Here is a 14,024-nt window from a genome sequence, read left to right on the forward strand (position 1 = left end):
TGTATTTTAAAATATATATATTATATGTTCATATGAAAATTGAACTATGGGTATTTCATATACGTTAGAAACTTATATCTTCATGATGTGATAATGATAAAGGTGACATATTTGTCATATTTTACAGTTCCGAATGGGGGGGGGCAGCAGCATTTCCAAAAGTCTCTGTTGTGGGGGCTGAAAACACCAGAGTAGTGTGGTTTTAAAACTTGAATGCAGTTGTGTGGTTGTAGCCTCCGATGATTCAGGACAATCTTTCCTTTATCAGCACCACAGATCACACTGATAAATCTGTGTTATGCTTTTTCACTTGTGTTACACTAAAGCACTAAAGTCTGTTTGTATTGAACCCTGTTTTCTAATCTGTTCATCTATAAGTTTATTTAATTTGTTATCACAGTTTATTCCATTTCATGCTCCATAATCAAAATGAGTTCAGTTGCTCTTCCTTAGATTTCTGGGAGTTATTCCAAATGAAGGGTCAAAGGTCAGAGTCCCATATGTTGTCCAGATTGGATTTTTGGCTCGTGATGATCGTTCCTCTTCTCTCAGTCAGGTGATTTTCTTTTTCCTTTCTCTTTTATATGTGCCTGTAATCTGCTCAGTGGTTATGTCAGGGACTGTTTAGGAGTCAAAATGGCAGCATCGACCAAACAGAGACGCCGGACGCCACAACTTGACAGAAAGCTGCTCTGTTGTAATGAGCTACTCCCATACTTCCCAGCATCGCTCATAATTCGGCCTCCGTTATTTAGATTGAGAATAACCGCTGCTGTAATTCGTTCGGCTCGGCGGCAGGCAGCACAAATGCCTCTCATGCAAATGAGGTAAATGTGTACACCAAATTACAGCTTGTCATCCTGCATAACGCAGCAACGAGCCGGACGATCCACAGGGGCCAGACGAGGCAGCACGAGCGGAGTAAGAAAAGAGCTGAATGAAAATCTCCACAAGGCAAAGATGATTTCTTACTCTCTGAGGCTGCCGTTTGATTGGATTACAGTACAAATGTGTTTTGCAGAGAATAAATCAAAATGCTGTTATCGCCGCCGAGAGCTGGCAGAGATGAAGGTTTGGGAGCTGGACTCACCTCACAGAAAGATCTGAGCAACAATAAGCACGTTCAGCAGCTCAGTTCGTACGTTATCACATACTGTTCTTGTTTTATTTTGTTGTGTATGGATGTGTACATGCAGCCTAATGCATGGCAGAGGTCATGCTTTAGAAGCCCTGCCATAAAAAAAAGCCCAAGGGGCAAAGGGGGGGAGAAGAAAGCCGGCAGAGGAGGAGGAGTGGGGGGGGGAGGGGGAGGGCGGCAGCAGAGGAGGCGTCTGTTTTTCCTCAGCAGCGTTGGCTGCAGAGCGAAGTCGACATGGAAAAGCCGGGAAATGGGAAAATGGCGCAGGGAGCGTCGGGATCGCGCCTCAGCCTCCAGCTCCCAAACCCTGCACTCAGGTTTACTGGACTGAGCTCTGCCGGGTTCTGCTCCGCTCTGATCAGCTGGGATCCGGTCGACTCCCTCTGCTCCACGTCTGCAGGAACCCTCAAGTCTCCCTCAGCGCTCTGTCAAGTGGCCGCCACATGGAGTGGTCCGAGGTCACTGTTTCCTCTATGAACTACACATCTGAGAGAAGTAAACATATGAAATGATAAACACACACACACAAATCATACCTTGTAAGTAATCTGTTCTCTCACAAGCTGCTTTGTTCACTTGAGCAAACTGAGGAACTGGAAGTCGACCTGGGAAATGTAGGAAGTAAATCAAGTAGCTGCAGTAACATTAACAATAGAGACAAAGTCAACCCGTTGTGTTGTGTTGTGCTGTGGTCTGTTTCCAGCTCCAAGGCTGCAACTAACAACTGCTTCCTATCATCAGTAATCTGTTGCTTATTATCTAAATTAATTGATAATCATATAATCTATAACAAAATAGTGAAAAATACCCATCACAAAACCTCCAAATATTTGGATTAATGTCACAAAAACAAAAAAAAGCAGCAAATTGTCACAGCTGAGACACTGGAACCAATGACAGTTTGACATTTTGGTTACGATACACTGATTTTCTAGAGAGTTGTTGATTAATTTTCTGTTAATCAATTATCCTGAACTAGTTGAAATATAATAATATCGATATTAAAATAGGGCCAAGTGCAATATCCAAATCGCAGGAGCTACAGGAGCTACAGTGGTGCTGCAGAGACGCGCTGGCCTATAAATCATACTCTCCAGATGTAAGAGAACAAGACCAAACAAGTATCACAGACTTATTTTTATATTGTTTTCAGATAAAGTTAAATGCAAAAATGATCATAACAACTGAAACTGTGTCTGCCAAAAAATCACAATATGAAATTGTTTCTTTTTTGGATATCGTTCAGATCTTGAATTGTTTCAACATGACGGTCGCTGTGATTCATCAGTTTGAAAAAGGCAGCTTTGAAATTAAAGATTCGCTCTTTGATTCTGAGGGACTGACACCAAAAGCTAGTTAGCGAGCTTTTTTCAAGGTCATACTAAACATCAGCTACACACATCATGACTCATGTCCACATCAAAAATACATATACTAAACTAAACTAAACTCCACATTTTCTTTCAGGTGCTCAGCTGCTTTATTGTCTCTAGACTTATAATTGTCCACTTATCTACGTCTCTGTCCGCCTCCTGTGTGCTGTTTGAAAACTTACCTGATGCATTTACCTCACACCACGTCTCTCTCTGAGACAGTCTTTGACCCGGGTCTGATGTCAACACTGTCTCAGGGTCTGTCAGGGGAACCAGGGGGTCCGCTGGCACCAGCAGGGCTTAGCCCAGATTGACCCCAAGTCTCTCATCTCCCTTTTCCCACAGGAGGACTGACCTGGGCAGCCACAAAGTACTCATGGTCAGATTTATGTCCCAGCCACAGAATCGCACCCAACAGCTCTGCAGTCAGCTACATCTTAGCTGCAATTTTAAATAATAATCATCTTTAGAGTATTTGAATATAGTAAACCACAATATAGGATTGTTGTAGATGTCTGGAAACCAAATTTTTCATCTTGCAAAACATTTAGTGGGGAGTAAACAGAAGGTAGCTGAGAGGAGCAGCGTTAGCCACCATGCTCTGACAAAGACATGAGTCACACCTACATTCACATGTCTTAGTATGAGTGACCAGTTTATGGAAAAGAAGGTTTCCAAATCCTCTTTAAACAGTTTAACCGAGGGGCGGTCGACACTGCTGAATGTTAAAGCCAGTGCTGAAGTGTTTTAAGTAGGTAGTAACTTTGAGATATTGTCCCATTAAGAAAATATCTAAGTGGTACTTCACCCAAAATCCATCTTAATCCATTATAATCAAACATTCATTTGAAAGGCAAAAGTTGATTTTCACAGAGAGCAACAGCTGCACTGAGTTGAACTTCATGGTCAAAAAAGTGGGGGGCAGCTTTTTTCAGCTTGTATTTGTTTATTAAGTACGCCAAATTATTTATTTGTTGTTCCTGTTTGCTGCGTACCCAGGGATGGATGGATAATATCACTGGATCACTCTGATCCTGAAGGAAACATAAAAACCTGGTGATTCTCAGGGAAGTTCTGCAGGTACTTTTTTCAAGGATTCCTACACAGGCGGATGATGGCTGTTTATTTGCAATGCACATCAGTGGTAATGATATTTTTGGAAACTGTGAGTTGCACTGAATCTAAAATTATGTGTATCATGTCTCTGTGTTCAGATCTGACTGAGTTAAAACTCTGCTGTGTTCAGGCAGTAAAGGTTTTAAAGTGGCCTGCCTTTAAGTCCTCCAGGAGTGTGTTGATTACGCAACCAAACTACAACTAACTTCCTGTTGTTGCACCTGCCCCTTTCAGTTTAAAGCTGTGGATTACAGCCAAAGTCTTTGTAGGTAGAAACTGATGCTGATGGTACAAAAAGTTACTCAGCTGAGCAGAAAACAACCCACCTCTGCCAAGACTTCAACCAAAATATGGCTAAATATGAACCTCTTGTCGTACTACTGTGACTCTCCTTTAAGCTCTGAAGCCACTGGAGCTCCACCCTGACCTCAAAAACTCTACTTGTCACTGCACCGAATGTCCCACTGCGTCCTGCTGTAGCAGTGATTCTTCTGGTTGTTATATTTTGTCACTTATGCAAAGTAACTGCATAGATACGGTGTGTAACATGAACCAGACTAAATAATGATAATGTCAGACCAACACAATCAATGAGACCAGTTAGATGAGTGAGGAAACATCGTCAGGACTGAAGAACCTTTAACTTTTACTGCATGTCCGCTCACCTGGATGACTTCAACAGATCAGCAACAAATTGACTGCACATACACATACAGTAAAGGTTCGGTTGAATTACTGTCAGGACAGAGGCTGTTTGTCTCCGAGCAGAAGGTCCAGATCAGCCACTGAGAGAAACATAAATACAACACGGCTTTTGTAAACTAAATTAAACACAGGTCACAGTTACAGTCAGGCAATGAAGCACATTCCCAGGAGCCACAACCAAGTAAGTTAGTCTCAAGTGATGACATTACTCTGATTTTCTCTGAAGGTCAGAGGGGATTTGGAGAAATCCAGAAATCGGAGACTTACAGTTTGACTGTTATTTGTCTCCGTGAGTTTAATGAGCATGTATATTGTTACATGCTCAGCACTTCCTCCAAGTAAATACAACTGTGTTCTGACTTAATCACTGAAATATATCATTTGTCCTGTCATATTGAATGTATTATTTACACCTGAACAAAGCCCTATTTCAAAATACCAAACCCCTGACTAGCCCCCAGCAACCAAAGGGGAGGTTTTTAAGCAAAATTAGAAGAGGCCTTTTCTCTGTTAAGATTATGAACTTCCCTTCAACTGATCCAGTAATTTTGCCTTTTGCCTCATTTTTAAAAGGTTCTCAGCTCATCGTCCTCAACATGGTACAGCTGCAAAGCCTTGGTCTACTGATGGAGTCTAAAGGTGTGAAAAAAATACCAGGGAAAGTCCAGTCTTGGCCACCTCGCCCTGCGATGGCATCCCACGCTGATACCGTAAAGGTCACTCCATGAACCAACAACGGGATACAGTTATGATAAGCATCCAATCAGAGCTCACACTGCTATGATAAGCATCCAATCTGAGTCTGAGAGCTTGTCGCTGCATTCCACAGGCTGATCTGACACTATCATGAGGCCTGATGCCAGCTGGGACACAGAGCTGCGAGGCTATTTTGGGGTCTTTGCAGATAGGAAAGAGTTTCAGCATGGCCCGAGACAAACGGAAAGAAATCTGACCGAGCCACACTTGAAACAAGAATCCGTTGCTTTAACCCTTTCTCATCAGAGCTGACCTGTTTAAATCCGCTATTTGTAAGTATTGCTATTGCTATATAGCTAACTTGTAGCTAATGTTAGCATTAACAGCTGTTTACTTAACAGTCCAGAAGAAATGTTGCAAGTTCAGCATCAAACTTCATTCCTTTACTCAACAAGTGCTGTCTCCAGCTTTCTATCATGTCATTTCTTCTGCTGAAGTTAGCACGCTAACCAGCAAGCTCAGGCCCGTCTCATCACTTTCTGATAGCGACTCACTGTAGCCTCCAATCTGCCTTGAAGATGTAGCACTGCTCAGAGCGCATATTGTATCATAAAGACAACATTGTCCAAGCTCTTGTCAAGCAACAATAACCACCACCCACCCGCAAGAAACCACGTTTGGTGGCAGAAAAAATGTACATGACTTTTAAGATTAGCCAATACCTAATATGAGATAATATGAGAATGATTTTGGAACCTGGCTGCAGGGATTTGCTACCATTAAAACCAAAGAGCATGCTGGGCGATAAGTCCTTTGTTTGCGGTTGGAGATCCAGTTCATCCCGAAGGTGTGGGATGGGGTTGAGATCAGGGCCCAATCAAGTTCTTACTCACCAAACTGGGGAAACCATTTCATTGTTATGCTGAAGCAGGAAAAAGCGTTCCCCAGATTGGAAGCAAACATATTCAAGTATCCTTTATGGCTTTAAGATTTCCCTCCATTTTCAACCATGAAAAACAGACCCCGACCCTCGAAAGGTAGATGGATGCCGCATACCTCAGGCCATAGAGTGTAGAAACCTAGAAACCTTGGTGTGGATGAAATGACTTTACCATCATATATTAACTACTTTCTTTGAGGATCTGTGACTCCTCTTCCAAAACAAATTACATTGTTAAAAAACAATTATTCATTGTTAAAACAATGAATAACCTCCGCTGAGGATTAGGGCTGGAGATGTTGCTCTTCACATCGCTCCTGTAAGTAGAGCCAGGTTTAAAAGATTTGTTTGTCAGCCAAAGATTGATGCAGGACTTTGGAAACAGAACCAGCAGATTTATCTATTTCTTTTTCGTGTGTCGTAAAAAAAAAAAAAAAAAGAAAATACCCTCAAGCCTGTCTTTGAATCTCTGGGAGCATCTCCAGCAGGTAACATCTGTCAGCGGACGAACACAACTTCTGAACAACATTGCGAGCGCGGATGCTTTTAGCCTGGGTGGCCCCAGCGGGGAAACCAAGCCCTCGACCCGCTGTTTAACTTCGCTTCCTTTAACCTCACCTCTCCCAAAGCTCCTTCCAGGTGAAACTAATGGGCCACTCCACATCTGTGGACCATTCACCGTTTTAATGAGCAGGAGAGCGAGGAGGTGCGGAGAGCTGGGTATGAATGGACAAGCGAGGACTTTAACTAGCTGCTTCTGCCATTAAGAGCCTGAGGGGCAATTATGTTACCGAGCACAATGACCTCAGCACCACTACAGTGTGTGACTGTACACAACAGCCGTCACACAGCTCCGACTGATGCAATTCTTCATTTATATGATAACTGAGGGATAAATAAACCATCCAACATTTAGAAGCTGCTCTCTACCTCCACTTGTTGATTCACCATCTGTCTCTTGACTCTCTCTCCTTTTAATTCCTCCTGTTGCTAACCAGCTGTCTACCTTGATTCTGCAGTTTTTGCCATGGATGTAACACAATCAGACTGAGATAGCAAACAAGTATACCATGTGGTCCGGCCAGTCACAACAGTTCCTGTCATTGGCTTATCACAGTGATAGTTTTTAAACATTTCTAATGATTAAAAAATGTAAAACATTAAACATTTAAAAGCATTATTTGTTAATTTTTTTTATAAATACATTTTTTAACTAAAATTTTATTTTTGCAAATGATTTGTCGACCCACTTGCTAAATATTCGCGGTCCACCGGTTGGCCGCGGCCCAGTTGTTGGGAAACCACTGAAATATGCCAAACAAATAAACTAGCCTTGCCAATTAAATCAGTCAATATTTTCATATTTTTAAAACACATAAAAAAAGAGTACAACTATCTACGTTGTATTGAAATGTAGCTGAATATTAGCATTAGCATCATCAATTAGCACTGACTGTCTTTCACAACATGGATAGATGGTTGTCCGAAGTGAACAGTTGTACTATCACACAATCCTGTAGCTTCATCACACTTTGTCCAATCTGCTCCAATCGTGGTCAGATGATGCTTTGCCACCTTGATGAAGCTTTCGTGAGTTTCCGTTGAAGCGTGTGGCTTTGACGGCGTGGTGCATTTGAAACAGGAAGTCGCTGTAGCTCCGTCATACTTTGTCCAATCTGCTTTAAGAAAAAGATACAACTTTCTAAAAATCTGGCAGCCTTATCTAAAGTAAGTAAAAAACATCTCCAAAACCACCACAAGACATTTATTATCAATAAAGGCCTCTTTATGTCTCTTTATGTTCTTTATGTTTCACTCTATGAACAGATTTATTTAAATATTTTTATGATAAATGTTAAAGACTAAATTTCTATAAGTCGTTATTTCTTTAAGTTATTAAAAAACATAATTTGATGTGCACATTTATTCTTACTATACTTAAACTTGCAAAGATGAGATGATCTTTGGAAACTGAATAACAGGATTCACTGAGGAAGAAGTTATCTGAATATGTGATAATAATGAGAAACTAGAACAGTGACATTTAACTGAACGAATACATCAGTAACATTAGGAAACTGTTCATTAAGAACAATGTACATGGCCTAAAATGTTCATATGTGAGACTTATGAAAGCTGCTGTTTCTTCTCAGGTTATAAAGCTTGTTTATAACCTGAAAAGTGAAGTCAGCCTCTTTAGTATTAAAATGCTTTTAGTGAAGTTGGTCCCTGAACCGTCTCCACCTCCAGATTTCTCAGGGTCAAGCCTTCATGCCGATGTTTTGACTGTCAGCCTCTCTAAAGCCTCTGGGGTCGTCTGACACAGAGCAGCCACCCTCTGTTAAATCTGCTGCTGTGAAATCATTAGAGCCCGACCTGCCGGTGGTCCACGAGCCCAGAGCACAGAACCCGACTGTGTGTGTTTGTGTGTGTGTGTGTGTGTGTGGAGGTGGGAGGCTTGGTTTGCTGCTTCTGGGCAGTGTGAGTATAAAGTGAGGATCAATGTGGATAAGTGAAGCTTGTTATCGACACATTTGACGCTGCATCATGTGATCCGATGATGGGCAAAATTTCAGATCTGCAACAAAATAATGATTTTCATTTATTAATTAATCATTTGTTATTTAAGACCTTAAATAATAATAATAAACATCTGTCGTGTTCCTTTTCATGTGCGCAAGTTCAAAATGCAAATTTTAAATGTTTTAATTAACTGAATAATGATGATAAGTTCAAACATTGAACAAAATATTTAGTTTTTCAACCTGATAAATTGCTAAAATGATGAATTAATTATCAGAATAAACACCACTTAACCTTCCGGGTAAACAGTTCGTCATAAACAAAAAACAGTAAAGAAACCAAAAGCACCACTAAAAAATTAGGAAGCATATTCTGAGACTGTTAATGTTTCCTCTCCAGACGTTAAAATGTTTCCTGTGTATCATCTTGACCTCGCGGTGACCTTTGTTTTCCTGAAACAGTCATCAGTCAGAAAATTATTTGACACCAAATTATCGATCAAGTTAAGTTGCTTATCCATCAACAACCTTTCCTTCTTTTTTTTCTGGTTCCAGCTCCTCACATGTGAATTATATCATTGTAAAGTGAATATCAGTGGGTTCATCAGCAGAGGATAATCCTGTGCACGTCCGTCAGCTCATTCATCTGCCTCGTCTGCCAGCCGGTTGAGCTGCAGCAGGTAGGAGGCAGAGTTTAAGCTCTGATCTTTGGCCTATTGGCCCTACACCTTTGTTTTCATATTATCTGCATTTTAAAGCCTGTATACATGTGATTCCTCCAAAGCAAAGATACAAGTGGTTTCCTTGCTACTGATATTTTTTTAAGACTTCTAATCAAGTCTGCAGTGAAAACCTGTCGGCTGGATGCTACAAAAAAGAGGAAATAAGTCTCATTAAAGTTCTTTGTGACCAGCATAAACTTTCAGAGGCTCATTTTCTGTCCAGGCTTCCTGCTTGTTTGTTGTCTATGAGTCTTACTCCCCTGAGAACAGCCCGACAGGATTTCATGCAAAGATTTAAACCTTCAAAATAAGACTACTATTGCTTATTCTAAATGAAACAATGAACAAATAACAAATGAAAACCAAATTAAATTCCCAATTACAACAACGTTCATGCAAAAGTATATAAAACATATAAACCACATCTTCTCCAATGTGAACAACTGCACAGGTCGTTTTTCTCCACCTTCTGATACAATCCATAGCACTGTCTCCTGAAATAGCGCCCCTACAGCAGCAGGCGCACTGGGCCTTGGTTGTCATGGTTACAGTAATAAGCATTCAGACTGTACCGAGAGCGACATACCTAATTTTGCTGCCATGGTTACTATAATAACAGTCATGGCTTGGTTAGGTTAAGAAAAAGATGGTGATTTGGGTTAAAATAACTACTTCCTCAACATCAGACGATCTTTGTTGTCATGGTTACAATAATAATAACGAACGGTCATGGATAATAGAAACAACATAAACTGCTACTTTCACATGGGAATCGAACACCGCTCTCCTGTGTCATATTCATCCATCCACCCCAACCTCCTCCTGACGTGGACTCTGTCGCTCTATAAACTACGTCACTGTACTTTTCCCTTTGCTCCTGTCATCATCACTACGACCACTAGATGTCGCCTAGCAACAAAATGTAACCATGGGTCATAACAACCTGCTGACAGACGACCTATGGGAGCGTTTTTTACAGGACAGTCTCCAAATGTAAACAATATTTTTCATGTCATGAACTCCTGAACTACTTTGTCCTGCTGTTTATAACATGAACAGATGAACATGAATTTTACACTGTACGTACTGTTTATGATGAGTGATGTATGTTGGTGTCATCATCTGCTAATTTCCTATTGGCTATCAAGAGCCCCATGAATCTTTAAAAGCACAGACATGTAGTTTTCTCACAGATTGATGCACAATTATTTAAAAAAATAAAGTTGATCCAGATCCAGATGTGAGCGCTGGATTAATATCTGTGTTTCCTGGACTGTTGGACGGATCAGTTGTGACGGAAACCAGCCACCGGCTCTCAGAAATGACCATCAACAGATCATGAAAATATTCATTAGCTGCAGCTCCAAGTGATAAGTTTGGTTTTTACTACACTTCCTGAAAATCCTGTCAGTCAAACAGTTTCTCTTTTTGCTTTTTCATGTTTAAGTTTCTGATTCTTTCTTTTAATTAAAAATAAAATACTGCTGCTGCTGCTAAAAATAAATTAAAATAAAACTGCACAAAAGAAATGTCCTTCTTAGGGAACAGCTGCAGTCATGACCTGTTCACAGGTTGAATGAGTTTTATTTTATAACAGCCTGCAGAGTGTAACTGACATTATAAAAAGTGTCCAAACCATTTGTCAGATAAACAGAAAAAGGTAAAAGGTAGTTACGGAACGTGTTGGCGTTTATGTCGGTTTACGTCCCTTCAGCTCGTCACCGTCACCTCTCCGCTCCACATTCCAGCCGTCCTGCTCTTATCTTTATGGGCTGAGGACGGGCAGAATTACAGCAGCCAGAGGACAGTTTGTGGAGCTCTGAGACACAGATGACCAGAGAGACCAGGGAGCAGACGTCGGTGGAGACGACAATCACTTATCAATGGATAGATGGCAGAGGAGGAGACAATATATTACAGAAGAAAGCAGCAGATCCACTCCACGGTTTAGAAACTCAAAGAAGTAGAAAGTGAGACGTTGCTGGAAAAAGAGGCTGATGTGGAGTGGCTGCAGTAAAAGTCAATGGTCTGGTGAAGCTCCTGAGTGACAAACAATAAAGAGTCTCTGACTGGAGTTTGTACTGGAGTCAGCTCAGATGGTTCATTTACACAAAGACAAACTGTCATGCAGATCATTTTCTGAGCATGAAGCATTTCAGGATGTTTGTTGTTTTTTTTTATGTCATTCTTTACATCAAACTGATCCAAAGCACTAAAACAAAACTTCACCTTAGAGCCAAAAAACCTACAGCAACTTTAACCAAAATCATTTTTACCTAAATTTGACTAAGACCTTTGAAAAAAAAAAATTAGAGCAAATTTGTTGTTATTATTTTATATGTGTCGGGGTCAGAAATTCAACAAAGTCAGTTCAGCTGATCACTGGAGGCTAAATGACAGATCATATAAATTCAGGGTTTGATGGATGAGAACAACAACTGCTGCATAAGAGCTTCGATATAGAGATTTGATATTAGACCGGATCTGAGGACTCATCACTGACTGACTGATTAAACTGAGGCTGGTGTAAAGAGGTGAAGTGTATCATGTATGCAAGATGAGAAACAACACTGCAGCTAAAGGTTGTAAAATAAAATAAAAAGAGAAAAGACATCAGTTAAAACGGTTTCATTCAGACGGTTATGATGTGTTATTTAACAAACTGTGAAAGTTTGTAAGATTAAGATTAAGTTTAAGATTTAGTTTAAGATTAAGGTTAGGATTAAGGTCGTCCTTTATTAGTCGCACCGGGGACAAAGTGGACAGTACAAGAAAGAAAAAAATGCAAGATGTCTGTAAAAATACTAAAAAGATAAATAAAAGATGATGATAATAATATATAATATGTACAATTCAATATTTACAAGGATTTACTAAATAAATGTACAAGATAATTTCACTTGTGAGATATAAAGGAACTGATCTGTTCAACCACATTAAAGATTTTCTCTCTTATCCCTGGTGCAGTGTGTCTCCAGACTTTGAAACATCAAAACTTAAATTAGTATATTAAAAAAAAAAACCTCTTTCCATAATCACTGTCCTGTTAATCTGGTTCTCTCTTTCTATGAAAACTGCAACACAGGGTGTTCTGTGGATTAACCTGAGTCATCTGAGGTTTTTTAATGTTTATGCTTTTGTGATTTTTTTTAAAAATGAGTTTGAACCAAACCTTGAATCTTTTCGAGTTCTCACTGAGCATGTGTCTGTGATTAGCTGACTTTGACGACTAGCTCAGCGTTGGTGAAATTTACGGTCTGAAACTTCTTGAATGAGGATTCTTCAGTTATTAATATCAAAACAATTTTTCTGTGAACTTGATGAGGTGAGATCTGACCTCAGTGTGACCTCGGGTACAGCAGGGTACCGGTCAGGGTAATGCTGTCGTTTAGCATCTTTTCTTCCCCGTCCTGCTCCACTTCACCCAGACCCACAGAGGACTCGAAGTGGGGTTTCTTCTCCCATCAGGCACTGGGCCTCTGAGGGACTCCTGCACCACCATGGCATGACCCAGTTTGCCACACATTTCCCAGAATGAGGAGGAGCCGCCACAACTAATTCTGCCCAATGGGCTTAATTAGCTTCGCGTGACGGCGTCAGTGCAGGCCAGAGGTGGATACATAATACACTGTCAGAGCCCCTGTCACGATAAACACTGGTCTGAATGTGCTCTGCAGCGTTTTCCATGCGGAGGCCTCGAATCAGCGGGACGTATTTGTTTGGAAATGTAGAGTCGAGGGTAAGCACTCTGAAGAGGAGGGAAGCAGTGTCTATTGAAAAATCTACATGATGACACAAACAATTATGAGGAGAATTCATAACAGGGCCAAGATGGCTCCTTGTGACCTATTTTGGATGTTTCCCCTGGCAAAGCAGCAAGAGGGGGAGAGAGAGAGAGAGAGAGAGAGAGGGGGAGAGGGAAAGAGAGAGCGAGAGATGACTGGAGTCTATTGGGGTTGAAAGCAAAATATGAAGAGACTATTACGGCTGCCCAGGTCTTTCAGCACGTCCAGCGATAGCAAGTCAAGAGAAGAAAAAAAGGGAAAATGAGAGAGATCAAAAAGAGGGAAGGTTCTGGTTAAAGGTCTGAGGAAGATGATGAATTGAAAGAAAGAATGACGAGAGATGTAGTGGAGAGAAAGTGATGCAGAGAGAGATGGAGAGAAAGAGAGAGTGGGGGGAGGGAGGAGGGAGTATGAGCGGTGTTGTATTTCATCTCTGTGTAGTGGACGTCTTAATCAACAGTGTCAGGTTTTCTTTCAGGAGGCCGCATGGTGTTTTTCACGCTGACAGCAGAGGTAACATGTGAGTGGCAAACGGGACAGAGAGGAGGAGGAGGAGGATGAGCCTTCACTCCGCTCACCAGCACCAGCAGCACCACCAGCACCAGCAGCACCACCAGCACCAGCAGCAGCTTCAGTGGAAAGACGGTAAAATCAGGAGTAAACGTGTGCATCAGAGCCGTCGTCTCTTATGAGCAGTCACCTGTAAAACATCCTGCATGAAATGTAAAATATACAAATAAAATGTGTGAGTGTGCAGGAGCAGTGTGGTTTATTTCCTCCCATACTAAATAAAATACAGGCAGAAGATCAAAGTTGAAAAGGTACAATCAAATCTTTATATATATATTTTTTTTTTTTTTTTTTTGAGTTTTGAGTTTTACACCAAAATACATCTACAGCCAGGAACATTAGAGTGACATAGAATAAAGTCTAATAAAAATATTAAAGGTATTAAATCACAAACACACTTTAAATCTCTTCATGGATATTGCAGAAATAATTAACGTCTTCTATTATATAGTATTCA

General features: G+C 40.7%; 1 long non-coding RNA gene across 1 annotated transcript; it reads left to right on the plus strand.

The window, feature by feature from the left end:
- The first annotated feature begins 1,339 nt into the window (after positions 1-1,339).
- On the plus strand, positions 1,340-13,742 carry LOC139637561 (uncharacterized). Its single transcript, XR_011694621.1, has 3 exons — positions 1,340-5,360; positions 9,046-9,170; positions 13,476-13,742. It is a non-coding gene; the product is annotated as an uncharacterized lncRNA (long non-coding RNA).
- The last annotated feature ends 282 nt before the right edge of the window (positions 13,743-14,024 follow it).

This window comes from Trachinotus anak, unplaced genomic scaffold, assembly GCF_046630095.1.
Source record: "Trachinotus anak isolate AG129_WGS33_773 ecotype Australia unplaced genomic scaffold, CSIRO_AGI_Tana_v1 ptg000020l, whole genome shotgun sequence".
In the NCBI taxonomy this organism is placed as follows: Eukaryota; Metazoa; Chordata; class Actinopteri; order Carangiformes; family Carangidae; genus Trachinotus; species Trachinotus anak.